Source organism: Symphalangus syndactylus, chromosome 1 (genome assembly GCF_028878055.3).
Source record: "Symphalangus syndactylus isolate Jambi chromosome 1, NHGRI_mSymSyn1-v2.1_pri, whole genome shotgun sequence".
Lineage (NCBI taxonomy): Eukaryota > Metazoa > Chordata > Mammalia > Primates > Hylobatidae > Symphalangus > Symphalangus syndactylus.
The window spans coordinates 118,489,803-118,504,462 of NC_072423.2; the positions used below are offsets into that span (position 1 = coordinate 118,489,803).

The following is a 14,660-nucleotide window of genomic DNA, read 5'->3' on the forward strand; positions in this document are numbered from 1 at the left end:
CCACCATTGCCCTTTGCGTTCGCCAGGAGATAAGGTTATCCATGAGCGATCATTGTAAATAACCACCCCTTATTTCCCCTCCAACTTGCACTTTGGATTTTAATCAGGTTCAAAGCCTGCCTGGCATTTTGCTTATTTTCCTTATCTGTATGACTCAAAGGCTAGCCCAGGGATGCTTAGACTTTAGTGTGTATGCCAATCACCCAGGGATCTTGTTAAATGCAGATTCCGATTCAGTCAATCTGGGATGGAGCCTGAGATTCTACACTTCTAACAAGCTCCCAGGTGACACCGGTGCTCCTCCAAGGTGTGCACGTCCTGTGGCCAATGGCTTTCCACCCTGGCTGCACATCGGAGTCACCTGGGGAGTTGTAGAAAGACTGACTTCTGGGTCCTACTCTCAGATGTTCATTCAGATCTAGCTGGTTCAGGGTGTGACTCCCCAGGTGACTCTGATGTACAGTCAGGATTGAGAACTGCTGGGCTGACCTGCTCACCCTTCAACCTCTGCCTACTGGCTCCTCCTCAACCTGCCAGTATGGCCTGCTCATATCCCCTCTGCACTGCACCCCTGGGCGCTCCTCTTCCTTGTCCTTGGTATTCATGGAGACCTTGTCGTGGACCAGAAACTTTCCATACAACCTGAAGAGGTTAGCGCCACTTTCAGCCCCATTTTGCAAGTAGGGATACTGAGGTTTGGAGAGTGATGTTTCTTGTCCTAGGTCACACGGCTATTAAGAAGCAGCATCAGGACCCAGCCAGATCTCTGTCTCTGGAGCATAAAAGCAGCTGAGTGCATGTTTAAAAGGATGACCTCTGGAGGAGCCATTACTTACTAGTTGTGTGACCTTGGGTCTTCCTCTGTAAAATGGGGGGTGGTACAAGTACCCATTTCTCAGGACTCTCAGGAGCATACAATGAAATGAACTGTGTAAACCATGGCCCCAGGGCCTGAACCACAGGAAAGGTTTCACTATTTCTCAACACCATATGGCTTCTCCTTGGTACTTCCTATGGGCCCTTCTTCTTTGGCACTGGGGAAAAAGGTACAAGTATGAGATGGGTGTGATTTTTTTTGATTCATGTTTTCAAATTTGTTTCCTTTGCCCCATGGGGCCTTGCAATGGAGGTGGTGGATTCACCAGTGTTGGTCAGTTGATAAAATTTACACTTTAGTCACTGGAAGATAATCATATTCTGTTTCATATTAGAAACAGAAGTGTCGTATACCTATAAGTAATTACCCAGTTGGAGTCATTCATTCATTTATTGGTTGACTTCTGTTCGCTTAGACCTCATAAGTGATTGAAGACCACTCAGCCTGAATCCCCCAAACCACAGGCCAGGCTTGCTCAGCTGCTTGTTTTCCCCATGGCAGCTGTGTGAGGGCTGAGGCGGTGGGGGCTCTATCTCAGGTGTATCTCATGTATTCACGTAACTTTTTTTAGAGGCTTCACAACCAAGATATTCCCATTTTTAACGTCCACATCCTGAGAAACCCTCAGTCCCAGATAAACTGGGACAGTTGGTCACCATAGCCACATAGGTCTGGGGCTATGTCCCTTCTTTTCTTGACCCTGACTCCTTAGTGCCTTTCAGCCTTCTTTCCTCATGGAGGTCTCTTTGGGGCGAGGTGGTTCCTGCTGGTTTTTCTCATCCCCTTTGTGATGTGGGCTCATAAGCCCCTCATGAGTGGGCACGGTGTTTCCGCCTCCCCCAGGCTGGGACCTCTGGGTAGCGATGGGTCCCTGCCTGCTCCCTCACAGTATTTCTCTCGGCACAGCCTGATGTCTTTCTCCATTTCAGTGCATTGTGGGCAGCTGAGGGTGGCTTTGTCTTGACATGGGTGACAAAGAGAATGTTCATAAAGGTAAACACCTCCACTTCCTTCCTTTAACTGGTTTTTCTCAAGGCTGCGAACAGGCTTTGCTTCTGACAAGCACTCAATGAATACACAGAAGCAGGGCTGTTTTCTTTCTGATGCCAGTGGAATATTTTAAACTAGGCAAGCAACACCACAGCTAAAAATGCTTAGATTAGAAAATAAACATGTTGCAGACTTACACAAATCCTTACAGTCAGTCAGCAATGCTTTCAGTAGCAGGGAACAATAGTGACCAAAGGGGGCTCACACAACAGAGCTTTGCTTTTCTTGCATAGGAAAGGGTTTGGAGGTAGGTAACTGCTGATATTGGCTCAGGGGCTCAGTGAAGTCAGGCTCTGGGCTGGTATCAATGCCATCCTTAGACTCCTTATGTCAAAAACTGGTGGCAGCAGTTCTAAACATCATGCCTCAGGCAGCTGAGTTCCAAGAGGAAGCGGGGTTGCCTAGAACAGGGACCCTCTCCTTTCTTGTCTCTCTCTTACCAAAGAGGAAACCATTGCCAGATGCTCCCCTCCCCAGCACAATTCTCCTTACATCCTACTGGCCAGAACTGGGTCATACACCCACCCATAGGCCAGGGGCAGGTCCTACCTTCTTTGAGATTAAGGAATCTCTGCCCTGTGCTTAAACAATTTTGGGGTTCTTTTAGGGAGGAGTGGCTTTGGCTGTGTGAACAAAATTTATTTCCAGCCCTCTGTCTTTGGGACCCAGAAGCCTTGGATTCTGGTTCTGGTCCTATGACTGCTTTGCTCATGTGTGAACAGCAATCTGGACAGGATGCATCATCCTCAAGCCCTGATATGGCCCCTCTGGGCCACTTGGAAAGGAAGCAAGGAGGATAAGCTAGTAGTGAAAGATTCTGTGTGAGATTGCTTTTTTTTTTTTTTTAATCAATGGCTTCACAGCAAGAAATGATTTTGAAACATGTAAGCTAGATTGTTTTAAAGGGGACCTTCTAGGCCGGGCGCGGTGGCTCACGCTTGTAATCCCAGCACTTTGGGAGGCCGAGGCGGGCAGATCACGAGGTCAGGAGATCGAGACCACGGTGAAACCCCGTCTCTACTAAAAATACAAAAAAAAATTAGCCGGGCGTGGTGGCGGGCGCCTGTAGTCCCAGCTACTCGGAGAGGCTGAGGCAGGAGAATGGCGTGAACCCGGGAGGCGGAGCTTGCAGTGAGCCGAGATTGCGCCACTGCACTCCAGCCTGGGCAACAGAGCGAGACTCCGTCTCAAAAAAAAAAAAAAAAAAGGGGGACCTTCTACCTCAGGTGTTTCTGAGTGTCTGTAGGATTGGCTGGCCGGCATCTTTGCTTGTCTCCAGGCATTTTTTTTGCAGATATTGTACAGTAAGAGATGCAGATACAAATGTAATTATAGACTTCAGTATCTGATGATGTCTGCAGAACAGATGTAGATCCATCTGTTGGGGGAAGGCTCCTGGGATGTCCAGCTAAGGCCCTCAGCCCCGTGACAGCAAGTGAGACCCAAGCGTTCAGGGCTGGCTGCATATCCCCAAGTAAAGGTGGCTGAACAGGGCCTCAGTTCAGGGCTTCTGACTTCTGTAAGAAACTTGGGACTTGAACCAGCTGACTCTATCTCACTGTTGAATTACAGCTGACAAAAGGTCTTTAAAAAAAAAAAAAAAAAAAAGCTGTGCAGGAACAGCTGGCGGGGTCCTCCTTGTGCATGCATTTCCATATTCTGGAGCTAAAGGCAGACTTAATATATATTCAAGTGCTCTCTGCTTGTAGGAGAAGGGGTGCCCTAAGCTTTGCTGGTAGTCTTAGGACAAAGGAGGTTCATGACTGATGTCTTTCCCTGGGATGTCAGGCCTGGGAAATGGAACCTGAGCAGCCAGTGGTTCTGCAGCTGACAGTCATCTGCCCTCTGGTATTTCCCAAAAAAGCTTGAAGTTAGGAGGTCAGTGTGATGGTCACCGAGCAGCTTTTGTTTAAGGCTTTGTTAAATGTTTGGCCTTTATAACGTAGTCACCTTACCCTGAGAGATTTGAGACAAAACCTTTCCCCTAATCTTCAGTGTCCTGTCTAGAAGAAACCGGCCCACCTTTCCTGGTAGCATCCTCCTTCTCTTTTTGTTCTTTTCATAATCAAATTATGTCACATGAATTGAGGCGGCTGAATGCTACTGGTTGGAGAGGGGAAGGGGAAGCAAATTCTGTTCCTCCTTTTTCTCCCTCTTCTTCTTCCCCTTTACCATCACCTCCTCCTCCTCCCTCTCCTTTTTCTCCTCCCTCTTCTACCTTTCCCCCTTTCCTTCTCCCTCCTCCCTCCTTTTTCTTATTTTCATTTTTAAAACACAATGTATTGAACATTTAATATGTGTCAGGCACTATGTTAAGCATTTTACATATATTTATCTCAGTTAATTCGCCCAACAAGCTTATGAGGTAGATTCCATTATTATCCCCATTTTGCAGTGGAAGAGTTGAAGCTGGAGAAGAAAAATCATGTGCTCAGGGTTGCACGGCCAGGATGTGGTCGAGCCAGGACTGGCTGACTTTAGAGCCCCAGTTCTTTTTTTAAACTCTTAAAAAATTCACTTATTTTTCATGTTAAAAGGGTGGTGTAATGAGCACCTCTCTGCCCCCTGGCCAGATTTACTGGCTGAACATCTTGGCACTCCTGTTCCACATGTCTCTTCTTTTCAGTATATACAGACACTTCCTTTTTGCCAAGCCACCTTGGCAAAACAGTTGTTTGCAGACAAATAAAATTTTACCTTTAAACACTTCAGCTGGGTCTCCCAAAAATAAGGACAATTGCCTTCCTAACCTCAATACCATTATTAATCCAAGAATATCAATTGTATTTCACTTGCACCACTCAATGCATAGTCCATGCTTGGATGCCCTCAGGGGTTCCCCAAATGTCCTTGATAGCTATTTTTAAACATTAAATCCAGAATTTAGTCAAGGTTTATTATGAATTGTCTTTGGCTATTATGAAACTTTGGCTTCCCCTAGTGAAGTATAGTCCCTACCTCCCTCCGTTCTTCATGATCCTGAGTCCTGTGGACAGTGAGCCTTTAGAACGTCCAGTTTATAATTCAGTTCTGCAGTTTTGTCTCCTCACGATTACTCAGGTTAAATGTTTCTGGTAAGAATGCCCCAAGGTGATGTTGTGTGCCCCCTGCATGACATCAGGGACACATAAGCTCAAGCTCTCCCACTACCTGACATCCTGGTCAGAGGGTGTCCTCCAGATTTCTCCATGTGAAGCACAGCTCTCCCTTTGTAATTCACACAGGCTGGGGAGGAAACGAAACTGTTATCATTCAGATGTCTTTGGTTGTGAGTGACAGAAAACTCTTTCAAACCTGCTTCCACACAAAATGGGAATTTATTGTCCCAAGTAACTGGCAAGTACAAGGAGATTTCCTGGCTTTAGTTTGCTGGATCCAAAGGTTCAACATCGTGTCATCAGGTGTCAGTCTTTTTCCTCCTCTTGCTGTTTTCCTTTCTATTGGCCTCACATACAGGCAGGCCCTTTCTCCATGATGGAAAAAGTGATCACAGCTCCAGGCTCACAAATCCTTACAGTTAGACATGACAAGAAGAGACAGCTCACTTTACAAATGATTCCAGCCTCCAAGGCCCAGGGCTGCCACTGGCTGGGATCTTATCCCATCTCTGTAACTGATTGGCTAGGCCTGAGTGATCACTTCCTATCCTTGGAGCTAGAATCAGCACGCATAGCCTAATTACTTCATCTTCTCTGTGTCTTACCCTGAAGGGGGTAGGAGTATGAAAGAAGGCAGTTGCCTGTGTGGCTGGACATGCGGAGCTTCGGGGAGATCCCCTGCCCCCAGATAATCCTGACCTTGGGTAGTTCTGGCACCTGCACCTGTTGATCTGAAGCCTAGGGCTCTGGGGCCTGGGGATGTATGTGTGTATGGTGGTAGCAAGGGGATGCAAAGGGTGTGGGCCCATCAGAGGGGGAGAAGGACTCAACGATTGCAAGCACAGGGCTTGGGTTGCGGGTTCTAGGCCTGGCTCCCTGACTCTCTCATCTGTGCCAACTCTCCTCATCTGTCAAATGGATCTAAGGGAGTCTGTTGTGCTTTTTTCTAGGTCCACTCCTGTAAGGATCCAAAAAAATTGTGGGCATGTGATACTTCGTAAACGTAAAGGTGTTCTAGGTCTGTAGGGATATGGCCCTTCATTCTACGCAGAGAGCCTGGCCATTGGTCTTGTGTTTCCAGAAATCCTTCACTCTCTTCCCATGATAACCATAGTCAGCCCCCTTCAGGTCAGGTAGCAATCTGAGGGCTTAAAGAAAGGTGGGGTGGCACTCTGCTGTGTCAGGTGAGGACGCTAAAAGATAGGAGCCTGATCCACCACTGTGTCCCTCACAGAATGAGTTCCCAATTTCACTTTTCAACTCAAAGTATAAATCAGATTCTTCAATTTGTCACTCTGGTTGGAAGGAACTCATTGAATTATATTGGAGATTTTCAGGGCTGCAGTTTTTACTTGTTAACAAATCAAGCAAGTTAAGGAATTATTATTTTTTAGTTACAGTAGACGTCATTTGATAAAGACTCAGCCAGTTAAAGTAGGGCATGGTGCTGATCACGTGCAGCAGGCAGGGTATGAGGCAGGAGACCTAAGCTGGCCAGTAGAAGGGGCGTGCCATCCTGGGTCCTCTGGTAGTCAAGTTTTCCCAGACACAGGAAGAACCTGCATGAGAATAAAGCTAGCATGAGGGAGAACAGAGAGATAGGGAGAAGAGATTGCTCAAAGCTTTGAGTTCTTCCATCCAGCCATGTTAAATCTGTTTTGGATTGAGTTTGTGTGTGTGTGTGTGTGTGTGTGTGTATAGTTAGTTAGTTAGTTAGTTAGTTTGTGTTGGGTTTCCTATTACTTGCAATGGAAAAGCCTAAGGCAGTGGTTATATTTTGATTCCAGATGTAACAAAAATTTCCCAAATGATAAAATCCATAACTCCCAATTTAGAGTGCCACTCATGTACACCTTCCTCCTCCTCCTCCTTTCCTTCCTTCCTTCCTTTCTTTCTTCTCTCTTTTTCTTTCTTTTTTCTTTCTTTCTTTCTTTCTTTCTTTCTTTCTTTCTTTCTTTCTTTCTTTCTTCTTTTCTTTCTTTCTCTTTCTTCTCCTCCTCCTCCCTTTCCCTCCCCTCCCCCTCCTTCTCCTTCCCCTTCCCCTTCTTCTTCCTCCTCCTCCTCTTCTTCCTCCCCACAATGATCCAATCTTGTGAACATAAAAGAATCTCAGGCTACATAGTTTTAACACGTATATGTTAATATTTTAGTTTAAATTTGCATTTGGAAAGTATCTTAAGAATAAAAATGCAACACAAAAGGAGAAACATTTCCAATTATCTAAAAGAGGCAATCTCTTTGCAAAACAGTATATATAAAGCATCATCCAAGCAAGGCAGCAGGGTGGTTGGGGACAGTAACCTCTTAAGTAAGGCAACTGGTTTCTTGCAGCTTGTAACCTTAGAGAAGTCATATAATCTCCCTGAGCTCAATATATTTACCTATAAGCTGATGCTGAGAAGGTTACTGTGAGGATTACAGAAGATGATACATAAAAGGCTCAGCCCAGAGTGTAGCATTCCGTAAGTATTTAATAGATGCTGGGCATTATTTTTGTAAGATGTTTCTTTTATGCAGGGTAGTAAGATGCTACATATGTGTCTCATAGTATGGTAGACTGGGTAACCAAACTGATCCTTCTGTGGAACAAAACCAAAAATGCTGCACAAAAATTTTATGAGAAAAAAACAAAAACAAAACACTCCAGCCTAAAATTCAGTGACAGTGGAATCCAGAGAGGTAAGGGGAATACGGCAGCTGGCTTTTGCCGTGAAGGCACAGCCTTGTGATGCTTTGGGGAGGAGAGGTGGGACCCAGCTGGAGACCCCCTATAAACCTGGGGCTCCAAAGCACTCGACGTTCATGTAATGTGAGCTAGTGCCTGCCCTGGGGACTGCGAGGATGATTGCTTGTCTTAAACCTGGGCGCTGAGTGACAGCAGAGAAAGGATTTTTGTTTCTTTTGCTAAGTCTTTACCACCAGCTAGCCTGACCAAATAGACCATAAGATCATACCCAACGGCAGACTTCAGATATTGGAACAAAAAGTTGCAGGATAAAATATGTATGTTTACTATGGTTTCTAGAAAGTAAGACAAGGTTGAAAACCAGAGTAAAGAAAAAGCAGATTGGAAAAAGGGCTAAATGGGACGTATAAAAATGAACAATCAGATTAATGAAACAAAGGCAGGGTGTGGTGGCTTATGCCATCCCAGGGCTTTGGGAGGCCGAGATGGGTGGATCGCTTGAGCCCAGGAGTTTGAGATCAGACTGGGCAACATGGCAAAACCCTGTCACTACAAAAAATACAAAAACTAGTCAGGCATGGTGGCATGCACCTGCAGTCCCAGCTACTCAGGAGGTCGAGGTAGGAGGATCACTTGAGCCCAGGAGGCAGAGGTTGCAGTGAGCTGAGATTGCACCCCTGCACTCCAGCCTGGGTGACAGAGTGAGACCCTGTCTCAAATAAAAACAAAACAAAACAAAAAAATCCCAAAAAACAAAAAACAAAAAAACCCCCCACAAATTAATGAAATGGAAAACTCAATTCGTGGATTTAACCGCAATTTTAATATTCCTGAAGAGAGAATTCCTGAGCTGCCAGGTAGACCTGAATACATGATCCAGGATGCAGTCCACGGATACAGACATGAGAAATATGAGACACTGAGACATGGAGGGTGGAGTGAGGTGACAGTGCCTGAGACTGTCTCAGAAATAATGAATGTGTCTGATCGACAGATTCGGGGAACTCAACAAGTTTCAGGATAAATAAGTAGAAAGAAATCCACTGGAGCAAAGGACAAAGAGAGGAAGAAGCAGCGTGCCCAGAGTTATCACACGGAGTGGCGTCATGGCTCTTGAGAGCAGGCAGCAGGGGCTGAGAGCACAGCTTCTGGAATGGAAGCCTTGCCCTGTCACCTGCCCTGATTAGACAAGTCATTCCTAAGCCTTAGTTGTTTCCTCATGAAATGTGCATAATAATCACAATAATAGTTAACTGTTGGGAGGCTTGTGAGGATTAAACGACCTAATTCATGTGATTCCCGTAGCCCTATGCCTGACATGTTAACAAGATTCAACAAATGCCAGCCTCCGTTCTCTCTTCTCCAGTAGGTGAAGGCACTGGAGGGTGGGGGTGCTGGTGGGCAGGGGGCAGAGACAACCAAAGAGGGGCGGGGGCTGTCTCAAGCACACTCCACCCTGCCCTGCTGGTGGCCCCCTTGCCCATCCTCCACAGCATTTCCACATCTCTTGCTCAGTGCAGGCTTCCTTGTCCCCACCCTGCTGCACCCTAGGCAGGTGGGGCTCTCTTCTCTTTGCCCCTACAGAACTGTGAATGGACTTCTTTTATGGTGTTTCTTACAGGGCTGCTGATGCTTATTTTTTAACCTGTGTAGGTACCACACTGTGCTATGAGCACACTTTGATGTGCCCAACACTTGCCACAATTTCTAGCACATTTTTTCGGGTCTGAGAAGGAATCTCAGGTGCTTGGATGTGGCCAATATCATAAGCCATAGCTCTAAGAAAGAGAGGATTCTGTCCAGTTTGCTCAGTGTATACAGCCAGTGCACTAAACCCCATTGGTAACAAAGCGTATTGCATCCAGTCATGCCCAGTAACTCAACAGGGCAAATAACAGGGCAGCAAACCCTGGGGTTTTTGCCTGAGGAGGCCCCTGCACCATGAGGGCTCCTAGGTCAATTTTTCTGGGAAAGGTAAATGTCATATCAGGAAAGAAGGGCAATTCCCTTCCCTCTGGGAATAAGACCTGTGCTGGAAGTCTTGTGATTGCGGCACAGCTTGCCCAGTCGATTCCGCAGAACAGTTGGTGCTTGTCAATAGACTCCAGAGCAGATGGCCCTTGTGCTAGGGGCCCAGACAGATGGTTGCCTGGAGGCGCAGACCAAAGCAAGTGCGTGGAGCTGAGGGGATGTGTCTGTTATCAATTGCTGTGTAACAACCTCCTCACCCCAGACTCACAACAGTGGCTAAATTCAAGAAATATTCATCATTCCTTACTAGGCTGAGGGTTAACTGGACACTTCTGCTTATCTTGACTGGACTTGATTGATCATGGCTGTCATCATTCATGTATCTATGGTCAGCTGGGGGCTGGCCAGCCTAGGGTGATCTTGCATGTGTGGCAGTTAACTGCCATCCACTGTAGCAATAGGGGTGACTGGTGCCACTCATCTCTTGCAAGATGAGGCCAGGCATGTTCATGTGGTGGTGGCAGAGCTCAGGGTGAGCAGAGGCCATCAGGCTTACTGAGGCCTAGGATTAGCACTACCTCATTCCACTGTGATCTACTGTCAGAGCAAGACAGGCCAACCCAACACCTAGGGTGGGGAGTGGATGGCATCCGTTGATGGGAGCAGCTAAGTTACAAAGCCAAGGGGCATGGATACAGAGAAGACTATAAAATTGTGGCCTTTTTTTTTTTTTTCAAACTGTCTACCACTGTGGATGAGGGGAACATTTCCGCTATTATGTCTTCAGAGGTGGGAGTTTCTGCAGATGGAATGTTTCTCGATTAACTGATTTCTGTGAAAACACCTTGGTTCTCTGCCAACCAGTCTCCAGCTGAGCCAACACTAAAGACTGTTGAGAAAATAGGCATGTATGGATTTAAGCCTCAGTGTTTATGGCCTGGCTTTAGTTTTTCTTTTATGATTCTCTATTAATTTTCAATTAATTGACTAATTACCAGTTCTAACTGAGTCAGCCAAACAGACTACTGTGTTTTCAAAAGGCCAATTTACCCTCAATCATCTCAATATCTCTTAACTTTCGGAGCTGCAAAGGATCTTAAAGATAACCCAGTCTGATGCCCTCAAGTCACAGATGAAGTTGCCCAGGCCCCAAGAGAGGATGTCTTTGACTATGGCCCTATGGTGACTAGAAAAGCTAAATAAGGGCTTCTCCCACTGTTCCACCTAGAAGGCAGTCCTATGGGGGCCCAGAAGAATGCTCTAACAGGCAGAATACGATCTCCCAAAGGTGTCCTAATGAAGCCATGCCCCAAAGAGTTAAAGAAACCAACAACTAACAGAAATTCTTGAGTTTGCAGGATGGCAGGTAAGAAAAGAAACAACTTGCTGAAATACTGAAACTCCCTCTGCTTATGAGATAAAAGAACTGGCTGAAATCAGCTGGAACCAAGATGGCCGACCAGAGTCTAGGCCTTGCTGATGTCACAGACTAAATTTCCACCGCATGCTTTGTACTAACTTTCCCCAAAATTGCCCAGGGGACCCATAAAATAGTATGTAGAGATAACTGCACATGACCCAGGACTTTCCAGCCCTTCCCTTTCTTCCACCAAATCACCTACTAATCTTAGACTCCCCTAAACTTTTTCTAATATAAATACTGCATCACAGGGAGACAGATTTGAGGTTGACACTGCTGTCTCCTTGGAAATCGACAATATATTGATAATATATTTAAAATTAAATATTTATATTTCAATAAAAAGCCTTTTCTCAAACACCCAGTGTCATAGTGTTGGCTTCCAATGCATTGAATCACTTTTGTTCGGCAGCGCTAACCCCTGGAACCTCTGAATATGTTAGTTTGCATGGCAAAAGAGACTTTGCAGATGTGTTTAAGGTTAAAGACTTTGAGAAGCAGAGATTATCCTGGATGGTCCGGCTGGACCAATCTAATCATGAGTCCTTAGACATGGAAGCGGAGGAAAAAAAGTGGGTCAGAAAGATACAATGACAGAAGAAGAGGCAAGAGAAATTCAAAGTGTGAGAGGGTTTGACTCACCCTTGCTGGCTTTGAAGATAGAGGAAGGCAACAGAGCTAAGAAATGCAGACAGTGCTCAGCAGCTGGGAATGGCCCTTAGCCGACAGCCAGCAAGGAAACAGGGAACTCAGCCCTGTGACTGCAGAAACTTTATTCTGCCAACAACCTCAATGAGTAAGGGAATGAATCCTCTTCTAAAGCCTTTGGAAAGGAGTGCAGCCCTGCTGACACCTTAATTTTAGCCCTGTGAGACCCATTTCTGACTTCAGGGCTATAGAACTTTAAGATAATAAATTGTATTGTTTAAGCCACTAAATTTGTGGTAATGTATTTCAGCAGCAATAGAAAACTAATACAAATGTGACGGTGACAGACCCTCCCTTTTTCAGAATATCCTGGTGCATAGCAACTGATGTCATAGAAAGGGTTCTAGAAGAGCACGTAGTGGAGAACTCTTGGGTGCAGACAAGTGGATGATTAATGAAGTAGCATCTGAAAAACCCAGGGAACCAAATGTAGGTGGAGCAACTTCCCTGCAACACACGTTGAAGCTGCTGCAGTGGCTGTTCTTCCCCTCCTCTTGGAAAGGCACCAATAGCTGGCCTTTGGAAGGGCTGGTGGACTGGTAGGCAGGTATATGGTGGGCAGGAGGGTAACGGGCATGACAATACCCAGCTGCAGAAGATGCTCATCAGCAAATTCACTTATTGCTCATTTGATGACAGTTCATTTGGGAAGAGGAGGTTTTTGTTCATTCATTCAACAAAGTTTCATTGAGCACCTACTCTGTATTAGGTTCTGTTCTGAGTTCTGGGGATAATGAAGAGAAAAAACCATACCAGGTTTGCATTCCTGGTGCTTACACTCAGGTATGGGAGAGAGAAAATAAGCAAGTGAACAGATAAATGAACAATGGAATTCCTGACATTGATTAATGGTATGAAGAAAATAAAGACCGTCTTCTTTGATGGGGGCAGTGATCAAGGAATCTTCTTTGAGGTAGCGAGCTCATATGTGGTGGTCAGGGCAGTCATGTTCCAGGTAGAAGGAATGGCTGGTGCAAAGGACCTGTGGTGGGAATGAAATTGGCATATGCAAGGAAAAGAATCGTGCAAGTGACTATGGCAGCGTGAAGGTGAACAAAGGAGAGAGTGATGTGAATTCAGACTGGAGAGGTGCTCAGTGGCTGCATCAGAAAGTCTTGTCAGCCAGGTTGAGGAGTTGGGACCTTATTCAAAGTGCAAGGGGAATCCACTGGAGATTAGTGATGTGACTGGACACATGCTTTATAAAATGCCTTTCCAACTGCTGTGTGGGCAGTGGGTTTAGGGGAACAGAGAGGAGTATGTCGTAGAGGAGTGTAGTTAGAAAACCTCCACCTTAGAGATGATGGTGGTCTGGATTAGGATGATGGCAGAAAAGATGAGAGGTGAATAGGTTCTGCAAGAACTGTAGATGGCACACGCTGATGAACCTGATGAACTGGCTTCTGGGGGAGAGGGGAGGAGAGGACTCTATGCCTTCTATGAGTTGAGATGAGGCCTGCCCTGTGGAAGACAGACATTACCAGAAAATGTTGTTTGCTCTGTTGGGAAATGAAACATGCACTGAGATTCACTTTTTTTTATTATTATACTTTAAGTTCTAGGGTACATGTGCACAATGTACAGGTTTGATACATAGGTATAAAAGGGCAGGGGTGCAACCAGAGCTAAGAAAAATGTCCATACAAGTAAAATCTAGTGCTCTGCATATTTAATTCACTTACTCTTCAAATCAACACAGTTAATTAAGTACTGTTTTAATCTGTGTTACAGATGAGGAAACTGAGGAATCAAGAGGTTGAGTAATTTGTCTAAGATCACTGCTGGGATCGCTGATATCTTAGCCACTGAGGGGTAAAGCTGGAACTTGGATCCAGGCAATCTGATTCCCAAGTCTGAGCTCTTAAATTCAAGGCCCTCCTAGATACTGTATTTGGTGTACTGGTCATGTCTGCAACTAATCATACAGCTTGAGAGTTTGAACAAACGTTTGAAAGTATGATTCTTCTAATTTATGAATGTACTTATTTCTAACTTTTGCCCAAGTTAAACATTTCTCAAGAGGGGGCAATTATGTCCCATAGGAACATTTTTGTCTGACATAATTTGGGGGCAGAGCTACTGGCATCTAGAGGCTAGGTGTACTCCTAAACAATTCCAATACACAGGATGTTCCCAGAACAAAGCATATTCCAGCCCAAGTGCCAAGGTTGAGAACCCCTGGTGTAGGTGTATACAGCCAGGAAGACATGCACCTGTGAACAGTGACAAACAGGAGGGTGCAATGAATTGTCCAGTTGATATATAACGATGGAGTGCTAGGGGCTATGGGGTATTCCAGGAGGAAGATGAGTTCCAATTTCCAATTGCACATTCTAGTCTGAGGAATGGGACAGAGCACAAAACAGGACAATCATCTGCAGGGTGTCATGGAAGAGACTCTGAGAGCAATAGGGGCTCAGAGGGAAAATGGAACTTTTATGGAGGATCCATCAGGATTCAAGAAGTTGGCACCTGGGGTGAGGCCTCAAGATGGAGCAACATTTGAATGGGGAAAGGCATGGTAGGGCCCTGTGCATTGGGAAGAACCATGCATGAGGGCACAGGTGCCAGGGGAATGGAGTGGGGGAGGTGCAGAGGCATCCAGAGAGGGAGCGCCATGGGAATTCCGAGTTTACTGAATAGATTCGTCCTGATAAAGGGTGGATGGGGTAAAGCCAGATCATGGAGGGCTTGGAAAGCCAAGTGTGGGTTTGCTGTGGTAAGAAGAGGGGATTAGCAGTGTTCTCCAAGTGATATTTTGTACCTGCTTTGGGGACATTCCTCAGTCATGGCAGAAAACACCACCTGCATGAGTTGGCCCAGGGGGTTGGAGAGGGGAAGGCTGGGCTG

At 45.7% G+C, this 14,660-nt stretch overlaps 1 protein-coding gene across 7 annotated transcripts in view; it reads left to right on the forward strand.

The window, feature by feature from the left end:
• Window positions 1-14,660, forward strand: part of LYZL4 (lysozyme like 4) — a 40,701-nt gene that overhangs the window by 14,722 nt on the left and 11,319 nt on the right. For 2 of the 7 annotated variants that reach the window (XM_055281323.1, XM_055281330.1), the window contains exon 1: window positions 12,156-12,349. The exons of 1 other annotated variant lie outside the window; for it this stretch is intronic. The gene's annotated coding sequence lies outside the window, so the exon portion shown is untranslated. Of the gene's footprint in view, window positions 1-12,152; window positions 12,358-14,660 lie in introns of those variants that run through there. 4 more of the 7 variants (XM_055281309.2, XM_055281315.2, XM_063611472.1 and 1 more) reach the window with 3 other exon arrangements.